We start from the raw sequence: 18,485 nt of genomic DNA, 5'->3' as shown, positions 1-18,485 counted from the left end.
TAGTTGAGAACATGGAAAGTAATCTCTTTGACATCATCCATAGCAACATTGTTTTTTTAAAGATTTTAATTATTTATTTGACAGAGAGAAATCACAAGTAGATGGAGAGGCAGGAAGAGAGAGAGAGAGGGAAGCAGGCTCCCTGCTGAGCAGAGAGCCCGACGCGGGCCTTGATCCCAGGACCCTGAGACCATGACCTGAGCCGAAGGCAGCAGCCTAACCCACTGAGCCACCCAGGCGCCCAAGCAACATTTTTTTATATATGTTTTCTGAGGCAAGGGAAATAAAAGGAAAAAAAAACTCCTGGGACAGAAAACAAACAAACAAACAAAACTTTTGAACAGTGAAGGAAACAATAAACAAAACTAAATGGAAATCTATGGAGGGGAGAAGATATTTGCAAATTACATATCCAAAAAGTGTTAGTAGTCTAAAGAAGAAATCCAGATGGCCAACAGACACATAAGAAGATGTAGAAAATCACTCATTGTCAGAGACTTGCAAATCAAAATTACACAAAATTACACATACACAATATGTCACCTTACTCCCATTGGAATGGCTACAATCAAAACCACAAAAAAAGTGTTCGTCAGGATGTGGATAAAAAGAAACCTTTGTACACTCTTTGTGGGAATATAAACTGGTACAGCCACTGTAGAATACAGTATGGAGGGTCCTCAAAATTTAAAAATAAAACTACACTATGATCCAGTAATCACATTGCTGGACATATACCAAAGAATACAAAAACATGATTTCAAAGGGATAGAAGCACCATATGTTTATTGCAGCATTATTTACAATAGATAAGATAAGGAAGCAGCCCATGTATCCACTGACAGAAAAATAGATAAAAAGAAGTGTTATATAGACAGCATGGTACTGGCATAAAAACAGACACATAAACCAGATATGGACCCTCAACTCTATGGTCAATTAATCTTCGACAAAACAGGAAAAAATATACAGTGGAAAAAAGTCTCTTCAATAAATGGTGCTGGGAAAACTGGGAACTATATGTAGAAGAATGAAACTCGACCATTCTCTTACACCGTACACAAAGATAAAATCAAAATGGATAAAAGACATCAATGTGAGACAGGAATCCATCAGAATCCTAGAGGATAACATAGGCAGTAATCTCTTTGATATCAGCCACAGCAAATTCTTTCAAGATATGTCTTCAAAGCCAAAGGGGGAAAAAAAAAAGCGAAGATGAACTTTTGGGACTTCATCAAAATCAAAAGCTTCTGCACAGCAAAGAAAACAAAGAGGCAACCCACAGAATGGGAGAAGATATTCACAAATGACAGTACAGACAAAAGGTTGATATCTAGGATCTATAATGAACTCTTCAAACTCAACACACACAAAACAGACAATTGTATCAAAAAATGGGCAGAGGATATGGACAGACACTTCTCCATTCAAGACATACAAATGGCTATCAAACACATGAAAAAATGTTCATCATCACTAGCCATCAGGGAGATTCAAATTAAAACTACATTGAGATATCACCTTACACCAGTTAGAATGGCCAAAATTAGCAAGACAGGAAACAACATGTGTTGGAGAGGATGTGGAGAAAGGGAAACCCTCTTCCACTGTTGGTGGGAATGCGGGTTGGTGCAGCCTCTTTGGAGAAGAGTGTGGAGATTCCTCAAGAAATCAAAAATAGAACTTCCCTATGACCCTGCCATTGCACTCCTGGGTATTTACCCCAAGGATACAGATGTAGTGAAAAGAAGGACCATCTGTACCCCAATGTTTTATAGCAGCAATGGCCATGGTCGCCAAGCTGTGGAAGGAACCAAGATGCCCTTCAACAGATGAATGGATAAGGAAGATGTGGTCCATATACACTATGGAGTATTATGCCTCCATCAGAAAGGATGAATACCCAACTTTTGTAGCAACATGGACGGGACTGGAAGAGATTATGCTGAATGAAATAAGTCAAGCAGAGAGAGTCAATTATCATATGGTTTCACTTATTTGTGCAGCATAACAAAAAGCATGGAGTACATGGGGAGTTAAGAGAGAAGGGGGTTGGGGTAATTGGAAGGGGAGGTGAACCATGAGAGACTATGGACTCTGAGGGGTTTGAAGTGGTGGGGGTGTGGGAGGTCGGGGTACCAGGTGGTGGGTATTATAGAGGGCACGGATTGCATGGAGCACTGGGTGTGGTGAAAAAAATAATGATACTGTTATGCTTAAAATAAATAAGTAAATAAATAAATAAATAAATTATTAAAATATACAAAAAATAGAAATGTTATATAAATACAATGGAATATTATTCAGCCATAAAAAGAATGATTTTTTCCATTTGCAATTATATGGATGGAGTTAAGGAGTATAATGTTAAGGGAAATAAGTCAATCAGGGAAAGACAAATACCATATGATTTCACTCATATGGAAATTTTAAAATCAAAGCAAATTATGAAATGAAGAAAAAAGAGAGAAAAAGATAGGCAATCTGAGAAGCAGACTTTCTAATACAGAAAACAGTTACCAGAGGAGAGATGGATGGAGGGATGGGTGAAATATGTGTTGAAGAATAAGAGTATACTAATCCTGATGAGCACTGCATAATATAAAGTTTTCGAATAGGTATACTGTCTACATAGAACTAATATAACACTGTATGTTAACTACACTGGAATAAAAATTTTAAAAAGATAAAAATTCATGGAAAAAGTACTACAAAAGTATAGAAAGCAGATTTAAGTAATGATATTTTAATACATTGAATGAAATCATTTTATATCTGGGACACCAAAAAGCAATATTTAATTATTTTACAAAGCTAAATCAAATGTTTTAATTTTTTTACAAAAGAAAGAAAATTTAACTCATTTTATAACTTAAATAATGTGATCATATGATGTTGCTGCTCGTGGTAATTATATACACCCATTCCAACACAGTTTTACTCATCTTAAAGTTATACTTAAAGGTACAACATCAAAAACCAATAATAAAAAGTTTAATTGTATAAATATTTTTAAATTTTATACCTTATTTAAGTTAGAGGGTGAACTGTGTGATATGTGAATTGTATCTCAATAAAGCTATTTACAAATAAAAAAACTAATAATGTACTCTATGGTGACTAATATAACATAATAAATATAATTTAAAAGAAAGATTTACCTCATAGGGCATGGCACTCTAAGAAATATAAAATAGATATGTCGTATAAATAACAGGCATATTTCTTTTTTTGAAGATTTTATTTATTTGACAGACAGAGATCACAAGTAGGCAGAGAGAAGGGGGAAGCAGGCTCCTTGTGGAGCAGAGAGCCCGATGCGGGGCTCGATTCCAGGACTCTGGAATCATGACCTGAGCCGAAGGCAGAGGCTTTAGCCCTCTGAGCCACCCAGGCGCTCCCAACAGGCGTATTTCTATTGAAAAACTCTTCAAATATGTATTGGAAATTTATATTACATGAAATATGTATATAAATGTACGTGTATAAATTTGTATAAATAATTGCCTATATTTAATAGTCATTATCCTTAACTAAACAAATGTATAGGGTGTCTAGGACACTTCTATACTTAGATTTGGACCTTATTGATGATAGTATAAAGGAACATGAGTACATTTTTAAGTTATATCTTCAATAATTGTTTACTACATTATCATTAAAGATCCTTTTATTCTGTGTGAATCATAGTTGACACGATATTTCAAATTGCTTTTTTACCAGTGGTTTTGAAGTGATCCAACTAAGTTACTTTTCAATAACTTTCCTATACAGCTTCTAATTACTTAATTGCACAATGAAATTGGTTAAACTTTATTTAATGTTGTTTAGTCCTGCCTCATTTCTCAAAGCAAGTTTCAGTTGATATGTAACAAAATTACAGATAATTGTGTCGATACTTGTAACATACTTCATTATCTCATGTTTTACCTAAGTCATATTAAACTGGCATTCTTTTTCCCCTGGGAAACATGAGAGTGTTTAGAGATTTGGTAAAACTTCACAATTGTTCCAATTAGGCATTCCTTCCAAATGACTTATTTCTCTATGATAAAAACTCCCCTGGAAATGATTCAGAAGAACCAGTGATCACAAGGGAATAAAATCCCCATGCTTACACATCCTCAAGTTTAAGTTACTTTATTTAATGCTTATTTCTGGTGTTAATTGAAAACAAACACACAGAACACATTTAATTGAAGGTCTTTCCATTTATTTAGCTTAAATATTCAAACTGTGACCCAGTAACAGGTGAAAGATTGAATTGACTTAGTTTCCTAGCCTTTGTGACCAGACCATTAATAACCAGGAAGGTAAGTAGCTATAAAAATGGATGCACACGTGATTTCAAATTCATAACTGTGGAGAGCTTAAGGCTTAAATTTTAGGCATGTATCACTAACTAAAATATAAGAGGATCTTATGCTACTTTACAAATCTTTGTTACATGGACAAACTATCTTCCTAGCTTGGCTCCATTTATATAAGCCTTTGCCCACAAAGAGTTTCCCCTGTATTAAAAGATAAGCTGGAGGAGCCCCTGGGTGGCTCAGTGAGTTAAGCCTCTACCTTAGGCTCAGATCATGGTCTCAGGGTCCTGGGATCAAGCTCCACATCAGGCTTTCTGCTCAGAAGGGAGCCTGTTTCCCACTTTTTCTCTATCTGCCTCTCTGCCAACTTGTGATCTCTTTATCTCTCTGCAAAACAAATAAATAAAATCTTTTAAAAATAGGAAAAAAGTAAGCTGGAAATAATAACTCAGAAAGTACAGACTAAATTCAAAATGAAGGTAGTTAGCGATCTCTTCCATTAATATTTTTTTCCTTTAAATTTACAGTGGCCAACTGTTTATGTTTATAGAGAAAACATCCATGAACAATACAGGATATATACTATAGTCCTATGATGAAAATGATGGGGTACTTAAAATAGTGATAAACACAACAAAGACTCTGATCTTTAGAGTAGACAATATGAGATTTATAGGCTTTGGTCCCAAGAGTAAGAAGTATTAGAAAGAAAAAGAAATATTCAAATATATTAGTCAGCTAACTGTTTGCAAAGAGAAACCATTCACTATTAATAGTCTAGTAAATTGGCATATAAGTATCTTTTCAGAAGGAGAAAGCACAACTACAGGGGACCCAGGGTGGCTCAGTGAGTTCAGAGGCTGCCTTAAACTCAGGTCGTGATCCTCCAGTCCTGGACTCAAGCCCTGCATTGAGCTCTCTGTTTCACATGGAATCTGCTTCTCCCTCCACCTGCTGCTGTCTCTGTGTGTGTGTGTGGGGGGGGGGGTGAAATAAAATTTTTCATTACCAATAGGGATATTTTATTTTATTTTATTAATTTTTTTTCAATTTAATTTTACTTTTTCAGTGTTCCAAGATTCATACCCAGTGCTCCATGCAATACCCCCCTGGCAGTGCCTTCCTTAATACCCACCACCAGGCTCACCAAAACTTCACCTACCTCCCATCCAAAACCCTCAGGTTGTTTCTCAGATCCATTCTCCCATGCTTTGTCTCCCTCTCCAATTTCCACCAATTCACTTCTCCTTTCCTTCACCCAATGTCCTCCATGTTATTCCTTATGCTCCACAAATAATATGATACCATATGATAATTGACTCTCTCTGTTTGACTTATTTCACTCAGCATAATCTCCTCCAGGACAGTCCATGTTGATACAAAAGTTGGGTATTCATCCATTCTGATGGAGGCATAATACTCCATTGTATATATGCACCACATTTTCTTTATCCATTTGTCTGTTGAAGGGCATCTTGGCTTTTTCCACATTTTGCTGACTGTGGCCATTGCTGCTATGGTATTGGGGTATGGATGGCCCCTCTTTTCACTACATCTGTATTTTTCAGGTAAAAACCCAGTAGTGCAATTGCAGGGTCATAGGGAAGTTCTATTTTTAATTTCTTAAGGAATCTCCACACTGTTTTCCAAAGTGGTTGTACCAACTTGCATTCCCACCAAAAGTGGAAGAGGGTCCTCTTTTTCCACATCCTCTCCAACACTTGTTGTTTCCTGCCATTCTGACTGTTGTAAGGTGGTATCTCAATGTGGTTTTGATTTGAATCTCTCTGATGCTTAATGGTGATGAATATTTTTTCATGTGTCTGTTAGTCATTTGTATGTCTTCTGTTTATGGCTTCTGCCCACTTTTTGACATGATTATCTGTTTTGTGTGTGTAGAGTTTGAGGAGTTCTTTAGAGACCTTAGATATCAGCTCTTTGTCTCTAGTGTCATTTGTGAATATCTTCTCCAATTCTATGGGTTTCCTCCTTGTTTTGTTGACTGTTTCTTTTGCTGTGCAGAAGCTTTGCATATTGCTGAAGTCCCAAAAGTTCATTTTCATTTTGGAGACAAGTCTTGAAAGAAGTTGCTGTGGCTGATGTCAAAGAGGTCACAGCCTATGTTCTCCTCTAGGATTTTGATAGATTCCTGCGGCATGCTAAGGTATTTTATCCATCTTAAGTTTATCTTTGTATATGGTGTAAGAGAATGGTCAAGTTTTATTCCTGTATACATAGCTGTCCAATATTCTCAGCAACGTTTATTGAAGAGACTGTCTTTTTTCCACTGTATATATTTTCCTACTTTGACGAAGATTATCTGACCATAGACTTGAGGGTCATTTTCTGGGCTCTCTACTCTGTTCCACTGGTCTATGTGTCTGCTTTTAGGCCAGTACCATGCTGTCTTGGTGATCACAACATTGTAGTAAAGCTTGAAATCCGGCAACATGATGTCCCCAGCTTTTTCTTTTTCAATATTTCCTTAGCAATTTGGGGTCTTTTCTGGTTTCATACAAATTTTAGGATTGTTTGCTCCAGCTCTTTGAAAAATGCTGGTCAAATGTTGATTGGGATGGCACTGAAAGTATAGATTGCTCTAGGCAGTATAGACATCATAACAATTTTTTTTTAAGATTTTACTTATTTATTTGACAGAGAGAGATCACAAGTAGGGAGAGAGGCAGGCAGAGAGAGAGGAGGAAGCAGGCTCCCTGCTGAGCAGAGAGCCTGACGCAGGACTCGATCCCAGGACTCTGAGATCATGACATGAGCCGAAGGCAGCAGCTTAACCCACTGAGCCACCCAGGCACCCATCATCATAACAATTTTTATTCTTCCAAACCATGAGCACGAAATGGTGTTCCATATTTTTGTGTCTTCTTCAACTTCTTTCATGAGTGTTCTGTAGTTACCTCTTTCGTTAAGTTTATTTCAATATATCTTATGCTTCATGGTGCCATAGTAAATGGAATCGATTCTCTCATTTCCTTTTCTATAGATTCATTGTTAGTGTATAAGGAAGCAACAGATTTCCGTGCATTGATTTTTGCATTTTGCCACATGACTGAATTGATGTATGAGTTCTAGTAGTCTGGGTTTTCCACAGAAAGTATCATGTCATCTGTGAAGAGAGTTTGACTTATCCATTGTCAATCTGAATGCCTTTTATTTTTGTTGTTGTTGTCTGATGCGGCTAGGACTTCTAGTACTATGTTTAACAACAGTGGCAAGGGTGGGCATCCTAGTCCTGTTCCTGATCTCAGTGGGAAGGCTGTCCACTTTTCCTGATTAAGAATGATATTTGCTGTGATGTTTCCTGTGAAAAATATGGGTATTTTTCATCATTAGATTTTATGAAGCAGTGGAATGTTCCCTCTATCCCTATACTTTGAAACATTTAATCAGGAACAGGTGCTTTATATGGTCAAATGCTTTTCTGCATCAATTGCAGAAAATTCTTCTCTCTTCTATTATTGATTTGTTCTGTAACATAGATTGATTTGCAAATGTTGAGCCCCCCTTGCAACCCAGGGATAAATCCCACCTGGTCATGGTGGATAATCTTTTTTAATGTACTGTTAGATCCTATTACCTAGGATTTTGTTGGGAATCCTGGCATCAATATTCTTCAGGGACATTGGTCTGAAATTTTCCTTTTTGAAGCAGTCTTTACCTCATTTGGGTACAGGGTAATACTGGCTTCGTAGAAAGAGTCTGGAAGTTTTCCTTCTGTTTCTATTTTTTTTTTTTTTTGAAACAGGTTCAGGAGACTAGGTACCATTTCTTCTTTGAATGTTTGGTAGAATTCCCCAGGGAATTGGTAATGTGCTAGGCTTTAGTTTTTTGGGAGGTTTTTGATCACTGCTTCAATCTCCTTACTAGATAATGGTCTATTCAGGTTCTCTATTTCTTCCTATTTCAGTCTTGGAAGTTTAGAAGTTTCCAGGAATGCATCCATTTCTCCTAGGTTGCTTAACTTATGGTTATAACTTATCAACACATAACTGTTGATAATAATTTCTGATAATTATTTCTATTTTCTTTGCCTTACTTGAGATCTCGCCCTTTTCATTCAAATTGTATTAATTTGGGTCGTCTCTCTTTTGTTCTGGATTAGTTTGAGCAGTGCTTTATTGATATTATTGATTGTTTCAAAGAACCAGTTTCTAGTTTTGTTGATGACTTCTACTGTATCGCTTGTTTCTATCTCATTGGTCTCTGCTCTAATCTTGATTATTTCCATTCTTGTGCATGGGCTTGACTTAATTTCTTGTTGATATTCCAGTTCTTTAATGTGTAAAGAGATCTGGTGTGTTCTTTTTCTTAATTTTTATTGAGTGAGGCCTAGAGGGCTATGTGTTTTCCCCCAGGATTGCCTTTGCCTTATCCCATAGGTTTTGGACTGATGTGTCTCCATTCTCATGGGTTTCCATAAATTCTTTAAGTCCCCTATGATTTCCTTGTTGATGCAAACATTCTTGAGCAGGTAGGTTTTTAACTTCCAAGTGTTTGAATTCGTTCCAAACTTTTTCTTGTGGTTGAGTTCCAGTTTCAAAGCATTGTGATCTGAGAATATGCCAGAAATAATCTAAATCTTTTGGTATCAGCTGAATCCTGATTTGTGACCAGGTGTGTGGTCTATTCTAGAGGAAGTTCAATGTGTATTCAATTGTTTAGGGTGAAATGTTCTATATATATCTATGAGGTCCATCTGGTTCAATGTTTTCTTGAAAGCTCTTGTTTCTTCATTGATTTTCTGCTTGGATGATCTGCCTATTACTGAGAGTGGTGTGTTAAGATCCTCTCCTCTTAATATGTTCATATCAATATGACTCTTTATTTTGATAAGCAGTTAGTTTATGTACTTGGTTGCTCCCAGGTTGGGGGCATAAATATTTACAGTTGTTAGATCTTCTTGTTGGATAGACCCTTTAAGAATGATGTAGTGTCCTTCTTCATCTCTTACTACAGTCTTTAGTTTAAAAATCTAATTTATCTGATATGAGAATAGCCATCCCAGGTTTCTTTTGAGGACCATTGGCATGAAAGATGTTTCTCCATTCCTTCACTTTCAGTCTGGATGTATCTTTAGATTCAAAATGTGTCTCTTGTGGACAGCATACAGACCGGTCCTGTCATTTTATCTAGTCTGCAACCTTGTGTTGTCTTATGGGGGCATTTAGTCCATTCATGTTGAGAGTGATTATTGAAACATGGTTTTTTTATTGACATCAAGTTGTCTATGAAGTCTTTGTTTCTATAGATTGTCTCCATGAATTTCTGTTCTATGTCACTCTTGGGTTCTTTCTTCTTTTATAGAACCCCCCCCCCTTAATATTTCTTGTAGTGCCAGCTTGGTAGTCACATACTCTTTTAAACCTTGCTGGTCTTGGAAGCTCTTTATCTCTCCATCCATTTTGAATGTCAGCCTTGCTGGATAAGACATTCTGTTTGCATGCATGTTCTGCTCATTTAGTGCTCCCGAATATGTCTTGCCAGCCCTTTCTGGATTGCCAGGTTTCTGTGGACAGGTCTGACATTATTCTGATGGACCATCCTCTGTACATAAGGAATCTCTTCCCCCTAGCTGCCCCTAGAAATTCTTGTCAACAATTATGATTCGTAAACTTCACAATCAAGTGGCTTGAGGGCTTTCTAGGTTCACTGGTCTTGGTGGGTGACCTTTCTGCCTCTAGGACACAAACACTTGTCTCATTCCCCAGATTGGGGAACTTTTCACCCAGAATTTGTTCAACTGTATCTTCTAGTCTTCTCTCTTTCCCCACTCCCTGAGGGATCCCAACAATTCTGACGTTGGAACGTTTCATGCTGTCATTTCCCTAATTCTGTTTTCATGGCTTCTAAGCTGTTTGTTCCAGGCCTCCTCCTGATCCTTTTTCTCTATCAGTTTGTCCTCTAGATCACTAATTCTATCTTCTGTCTTGGTTACCCTAGCTGTTAGAGTATTTAGGTTAGATTGGATATCATTGGTAGGATTTTTTTACTTCTGCCAGCTTGGCTCTCACTTTTGCCCTTACAGATTCTTTGTTGTCACTAATGGTTTTCTGCCTGGATTATTGCTAACCTGAATTCCCTTTCTGACATAGTGTTTATGTCCATATCCAACAGTTTTGTGGCAGAGGGCACAGTCTCTGAATTTTTCCTCTGTTGGGTGTTTCTCCTCCTAGTCATTTTGATGAGAGGTAATTGAGGGGATATATATATATATATAATATATATATTGGTGCCCATTATGGTGCCCATTATGACAAAGGTCTTCTGCCACATGCCAAGGGTCTGATGATGCTCCAAGCCTGTGCCTGGGAAAACCTGGCATATAATATATATATGCCACGATCCAGGAAAGGCATGCCCTGGAACGTTTTGGAGCAATTGGTGTTCAACACCAAAAAGAAAGAAAAAGGAAATAAAGAGAGAGATAAAGAGAAAAAGAGAAACCTCTGCCAGAATGGGGCCCAAAAGTCAGATTTATGAGGTATATAAACAAAAACAGACAAACAAAAACACCAACAAAAGCATACCACAAGGAAAAAAAAACCTAGCCATAATAAGCCCCATGAATAAGATTTATATAACAACAGAACAAAAACAAATACAGAGAAACACTGACAGAAGAAAAAGGTGGAAGCATGGTTATAAATCCTCAATGTGGGCAAGGAAGTTTATTTTTGTTCTTCCTTGGGTGTATCTTGATATCTTTGTTAAAAGTCTCAACTTTCCAGAGATAAAGGGAGATTAAAACTGGTTTATATATAGGGGTAGTTATGAATAGGGAAAAGGGATTACCTTGAAGCTTATATGTATATTAGTAAAAGAAATAAAAACACATATGTATGAATGAAAAAAGTTCAAGTTGAAAAGTTGTTATGGAATATGTTGTATTAAGCATCTAGTTGCAGTGGTAAGTAAGTTAAAAAATTAAAAGAGCAAGAATCGTGAGAATGTTTTTTTTTTAAAGTTGTATCTATTAAACAGGCTTTAGGGAACCCCATGAGCTTAATATATTGTTTTCCCCTGATGTTGGAGTTTTACAGTTTTATGGGGACCCTGTGGTGGTTGTCTTCTCATTCTTATGGCTTGCCTTCTGGAGGAGGTGCCTGCTGTGCTTTTTTTCAGTCAGTCTTGATTGAGTTGAGTCATTCTGCCCCCTATCAAGGGGCTGGGCCCTGTGGAAACCAATTTTTCAGGCTTTTATTCTCTGGGGATTTTTGTTCTCTGGTGGCACTTTGCAGCTCTTCAGAGACTTAGTGGAAAGCAAACTTCACCCAGACTTCAGAGAGGACCCTCTGTCTGCTCCCCTGTGGGTCGTCCAGAACCCACAGACCCCCCTCTGCAAACTCCACTGACCAGTGCAACCTCCCACAGGTGGTGTGCTCCCTCAGTCACTGTCTCAATGGTCTCCTGCAGTGCCAGTTCATCTCTGCACCCTTGTGCCATCAAATCATGAGCAAAGGTGTCCAGGGATTCTGCTTCTGGTGGCTGCCTTTGCCCAGACTGCTGTCTTGCATCCAGTCCCATGTATGGTGCCCTTGAACCCCACAGTCATCTAGATTGAAGAAGGCTGCCACTGAGGGAAGTTGATCAGATGTCACGCCAGGTTTTCCCAGGCACAGGCTTGGAGCATCATCAGACCCTTGGCATGTGGCAGAAGACCTTTGTCATAATGGGCACCAACTAGTGCCCACACCAACTCTTTCCAGGCATGGGCATGAGTGCGGTCACACCCTGTGGTCAGGCAGGGTGTGCAGAGCACAGAAGGCTGTGGACCTAGTGAGCCCTGGCTGGCACCAGACTCCTTCACACCAAGTGATGTTGCAATCAGCCAAGTGGTGGTGCAAGCAGTTGAAAGCTGAGGCCTCAATGACCATGGACTAGAGACTCAGTCACACTCTCTCTGGCATGTGTGGTAACTAGTGGTCACCGTCCTGGGTCCATGAGCTTAGGCCAATTCCACCAGTTGCCCCTTAAGATATTTTGTGCTATTTGGGTGCCTTCAACCAGACTCCAAGTTAATTCTGGTCCCCAACCACAGCACACTTTCATATTGGTGTATTGCTTTCCAATGAGTCATTTTTGGTGGCTCTCTACCCCTCCTGCTTATCTCTTATAGCAGTCTGAGTGTTCCTACTCTGACTTACCTCTCCACTGATGTCTTCTGCCCTCATAGAGATCCAGAAATGTACAATCTTACATCTCAGGATGATTTCATCAGTGTTCAGAGTGTTCTGGTAGATATTTAGCTCAGTTTAGGGGACCAGTTGAAACAGGGTTTCTTACATCTACTCCAACTTGCCCCTCCTGTTACCTCTCTGTCAAATTTTTTTAAAAATCTTTAAGAAAATATACAAGTATAGAATTTGCAAAATGTGGAGAAGCCCAAGTCTCAGCTATGGAAGTGGTTACTTTACCTGAATTATTCTAAGAAAAATTAGAATTTTGAACAGTTTAATAAATTTATATTTAACAATTTTAAAAGTATTTATGCTCTTTAACATATTTTGTGTGAAAAAATGTTGTAGTAGATCTATTAAAATCCTAATTTTGCAAAAGAAAACTTAATATTTAATCCCATGACATGCAGCTAATAAATATAGTATATGAAATCTAGGTACTGAATCTTTACTCCAAATTCTCTTCTCTCTGCACAAAAGCACAACTACCAGTATGTTTAATCATGTCAATTTATGTAAAAGTAATGTATTTTATAAGATTTTTGTTTAATCATACTTTTAAGGAGAAGGAATGAGATGTTGACTAAAAGAAATGCTCTTGTGAGGTTAAATAATTTGAAAATTTTTTGAGGCACAGCTATTTATCCAAACAAATCTTTTCCTGTATTGATATAAAGTTGCACATGACCATGTGAGCCTTTATCAGACAGGGGATTTCTAAAGGGGTCATTTCTCATTGGAACCAAGTGCATGATTTATTCCTCACAAGGAATAAATAGCCACATGAATATCCTTCATATCCTTATTTATTTTTGAAGGTTAGATTAATGGTCCATAGAAATAATAATAGCAATTGTAGGAAAACTACATATGAAATTCTCATTGTATCTAGAAAACTCTAGGTATCTGAAGGGAGAAATATTATCTAAAAAATATCAAATATGAGATACCACCTCACATGAGTCAGAATGGCTAAAATTAACAACTCAGGAAACAACAGATGTTGGTAAGGATGTGGAGAAAGGGGAACTCTCTTACACCTTTTTTGGGAATTCAAACTGATTCAGCCACACTGGAAAACAGTATGAAAGATTTTTTTTTTAATGTTAAGAATAGAACTACCCTAAGACTCAGGAGCTGCACTCCTAGGATTTATACAAAGGATACAAAATAATTTGTAGGGGAACATGCAACCCAATATTTATTGTCCACAATAGTTAAAATATGGAAAAAGCACAGATGTCCAAAAACTTATGAATGAATAGAGAATTTGTGATATATATGTATCATGTACATATCATTCATATATATATATATATATATACCATAAACACACACATATATACACACCCACATGTACTTGTGTATATATATATATATACACACACATATACACACCCCATAGGTATATAAATATATAAACATATATAGACTATTACGTTGCCATCAAAAATGATGAAATCATGAGAGACTATGGACTCTGAAAAACAATCTGAGGGGTTTGAAGTGGCGGGGGGGGGGGGAGGTTGGGGTACCAGGTGGTGGGTATTATAGAGGGCACAGATTGCATAGAGCACTGGGTGTGGTGAAAAAATAATGAATATTGTTTTTCTGAAAATAAATTAATTAATTTAATAAATAAATAAATAAAAATGATGAAAACTTGCCATTTGCAAGTTCATGGATGGAACTCTAGGATACTGTGCTGAGTAAAATATATATAAATCAGCCAGAGAAAGACAAATAACATGTGACTTCAGCCATTTGTGGAATTTAAGGAGCAAAACAGATGAACATAGGGTGAGAGAAGGAAAAATAAAATAAGTTGAAAATATAGAGGGAGACAAACCATAAGATGTTTAACTCTTGGAAACAAACTGAAGATTGCTGGAGGGGAGGTGTATCAGGCAATGGGTTAATAGGGTAGTGGACATTAAGGAGGGCACTTGATGTAATGAACAATGGGTGTTACATGCAACTGACGAATCATTAACCTCTACTCCTGAAACATAATAAAGTCTATGTTAACTATATGTTTACTTAACTATATGTTAACTAAATTGAATTTAAATAATTTTGTTTTGTTTTTTAATTTTTATTTATTTTTTTAATTTCTTTTTGGTGTTCCAGAATTCTTTATGCACTACACCCAGTGCTCCATGCAATACAAGCCCTCCACAATATTACCACAAGGCTCAACCTACCCCCCAGCCCACTCCCTTCAAAAACACTAAGTTAGTTTCTCAGAGTCCACAGTCTCTCATGGTTCATATCCTCCTCCATTTATATAAGAAATTTTTTTACAAAACCTTAAAAATCGAAGACTAAGTCCCATGGTCTGCACTTTACTCAAAGTTTCCAACCTGCACCAAGCCCGTCCTTGTTCTACCCTCTTTCCTCAACAGAAAACACACTGTCACGATTGGGTTTCCACCTAGTTCCAACATCTTCCCTGAGTTGACCGTCACAAAACAGTCAGGAGACCTTCCTAAACCACACTTCTCTTACCACGTTTAAACCGTTTTCAACAGAGGTAAACAGTTTGGATGACCTGAGGTTGTTCTCTGCTCCAGTTTTGGAGGCCTAAGGGCCTTGGCCTGCACTTACCCCAGAGTATCCAACCTGCCCTGAGTCCATCCTTGTTCTAGCTTCTTTCCTTAACTGAAAACACATTGCCATGGATGGGTGCCCGCCTGAAGATGTTTGACTGAACACTGACAGTCATATGCTCACAGGTATGGATGTTCAAGACTAGGGCCCTGTGAGCAACTCACCATGGTTTCAAGCCAGACGCGTCTAACAGATTCCATGTTTACACCAATTAAAACAGTCGTGAGTCTTTCCCAAACCACACTTCCGTTACCATGTATGAAGCCTTTTCGAAAGAGGTAGACAGTTTGAATGACCACAGGTCATGCACTGCCATTCCATGTTATGAACACCTAAGTCCCATGGGCTTCAATTTACTCTAAGTATCCAACCTGCCCAGAGCTCAACCATGTTCTATCTTCTTTCCTCAGCTAAGAACACACTGTCAAGACTGGGTCTCTGCCTAGTTCCAACAGCTTCCCTGAGTCGACTGTCTCAAAATAATCACCAGTCCTTCCTAAACCACACTTTCCTTATCACTTTTATAGTGTTTTCAACTGAGGTAAACAGTTTGAATGACCGCAAGTGGTGCTCTGCCATTCCCTGTTTTGGAGGCCTTAAGGGCCTGGGCCTGCACTTAAGCCAGAGTATCCAACCTGCCCAGAGTTCGTCCTTGTTCTAGCTTTATTCCTCAACTGGGAACACACTGCCATGAATGGGTGCCTGCCTGAAAATGTTTCACAGAACAACGACCGTCCTATGTTTACTGCTAGGGACAAGGGCCCTTTAAGCGACTCACCAGGGTTTCAACCCAGGCACATCCATCAGATTCCATGTTTCCACCATCTAAAAACAGTCGTGAGTCATTCCTAAACAGCACTTCCCTTACTCGAATGAAACCTTTTCGACAGAGGTAGACTGTTTGAATGACCAGAAATCGTGCTCTGCCATTGCATGTTTTTGAAGCCTAAGGTCCGTGGTCTGCACCTTACACAAATTATCCAACCTGCCTAGAATCAGTCCTTGTTCTATCTTCTTTCCTCAGCTGAGAGCACACTGTCACGAATGGGTTTCCACCTCGTTCAAACAGCTTCCCTGAGTCGACTGTTTCAAAACAGTCGTGAGTCATTCCTAAAACACACTTCCCTTACCATGCTTAAAGTGTTTTTGATGAAGATAGGCAGTTTGGATGACCTGAGTACGTGCTCTGCCATTCCATGTTTTGGAGGCCTAAGGGCCTTGGCCTACACTTACCCCAGAGTATCCAACCAGCCCAGAGTCCGTCCTTGTTCTAGCTTCTTTCCTCAACTGGGAACACACTGCCATGAATGCAGTCAGCCTGAAGATGTTTCCTTGAACACACACATTCCGATGGTCACCGGTATGGATGTTCGAGACTAGGGCTCTCTATGCGAATCTTTATGTTTTCAGCACAGTCAGTTCCAACAGCTTTCAGATTTCCACGGCCTCAAATTGTCGCGAGTCCTTTCAAAACCACACCTCCCTTACCACTTTAGAAGTCTTTTTGACAGAGGTAGACAGTTTGGTTAACCTAAGGTCGCTCTCAGACATCCATGCTTTGGAGGCCTAAGTACCATGGCCTGAACCTACACGAGAGTATCCAACCAGCCCAGACTCCATCCCTGTTCTATCTTCTTTCCTCACCTGAGTACACACTGTCATGAATGGGTGTCCGCCTAGTTCCAACAGCCTCCCTGAGTCGACTGTCTCAAAAAGTCACGAGTTCTTCCTAAATCACACTTGCCTTACCATGTTTAAAACTTTTTAACCTGAGGTCGTGCTCTGCCATTCCATGTTAGGGAAGCCTAAGGACCTTGGCCTCCACTTACTACAAAGTAACCAACGTATCCAGATCCATCCTTCTTCTATCTTCGTTCCTCAACTGGGAACACACTCTCATGAATGGGTGCCTGCATGAAGATGTTTCACTGAACACCGACCATCCTTTGTTCACCAGTATAGATGTTCGAGACTAGGGACCTGTAAGTGACTCACCAGGATTTCCACAGAGTCACCTCCAACAGATTCCATGCTTCCACCGTAGAAAAAGAGTCTCAGGTCTTTCCAAAACCACACTTTCCTTAACCCGTTTGAAACCTTTTTGACAAAGGTAAACAGTTTGCAATGACCACAGTTCGTGTCTGACATTCCATGTTATGCAAGCCTAGGGCACATGGCTTGCACGTTACTCCAGTACCGAACCTTCCCAGAATCCGGACTTCTTCTATCTTGATTCCTCACCGGGAAACACACTGTCATGAATGGGTGTCTGCCTAGTTACAACAACTTCCCTGAGTCGTTCAGCTCAAAACTGTCACGAGTCCTACCCATATATACCTCCCTTAACATATTTAAAATGCTTTCTACAGAAGCAGACAGTTTAGATGACCTGAGGTCCTGCTCTGCCTTTCCATGTTTTGGGGGCCTAAGGCCCTTAGCTGGCACTTACCCTAGAGTATCTATCCTACCCAAATCCGTCCTTCTTCTATCTTCTTTTCTCACCTGGGAACACACTGTGACGAAAGGGGGTCCGCCTAGTTCCAACAGATTCCTTGAGTCGACCGACTCAAAAGTCGCGAGTCCTTTCTAAACCTCACATCCCTTCTCATGCTTAAAGCGTTTTCGGAAAAGGTAAACAGTGGGAATGACGGCAGGACGAACTCTGCCATTTACTGTTTTTGAGGCCTATGGGCTGCACTTTCCTCTAAGGATCCAACCAGCACAGAGTCCGTCCTTGTTCTATCTTCCTTCCTTGGCTGAGAACACACTGTGGAGAATGGGTGTCCTCCTCGTTCAACAGCTTCCCTGATTCAACACTCTCAAAACCGTCGTGAGTCCATCTGAAACCACACTTACCTTAGCATTTAAAAAAAAGTTTTTGACAGAGATAGACAATTGGAATGTCTTGTCTGCATTTCCCTGTTTAGGAGGCCTAAGGTTTGTGGCATGTACTTTCCTCAAAGTATCCAACCTGCCCAGAGTCCGTACTTGTTCTATCTTCTTTCCTCAGCTCAGAACTCACTATAATGATTGGGTTTCCTCCTGGTTCCAATAGCTTCCCTGGGTCGACCGCCTCAAAACAGTTGTGAGTTCTTCCTAAACCACACTTGCCTTACCATATTTAAACCTTTTTGACCTGAGGTCGTGCTCTGCCATTCCATGCTATGGAGGCCTAAGGAACTTGGCCTCCACTTACTACAAAGTAACCAACGTATCCAGAATCTGTCCTTCTTCTATCTTCGTTCCTCCATTGGGAACACACTGTCCTGAATGGGTGTCTGCATGAAGATGTTTCACTGAACACCAACTGTCCTGCGAACACCGGTATAGATATTCGAGACCAGGGCCCTGTAAGCGAAACTCCATG

The sequence above is a fragment of the Mustela putorius genome, unplaced genomic scaffold, assembly GCF_011764305.1.
Source record: "Mustela putorius furo isolate JIRA1106 unplaced genomic scaffold, ASM1176430v1.1 tig00003936_pilon_pilon_pilon, whole genome shotgun sequence".
In the NCBI taxonomy this organism is placed as follows: Eukaryota; Metazoa; Chordata; class Mammalia; order Carnivora; family Mustelidae; genus Mustela; species Mustela putorius.
This window is presented reverse-complemented; position numbering follows the sequence as displayed.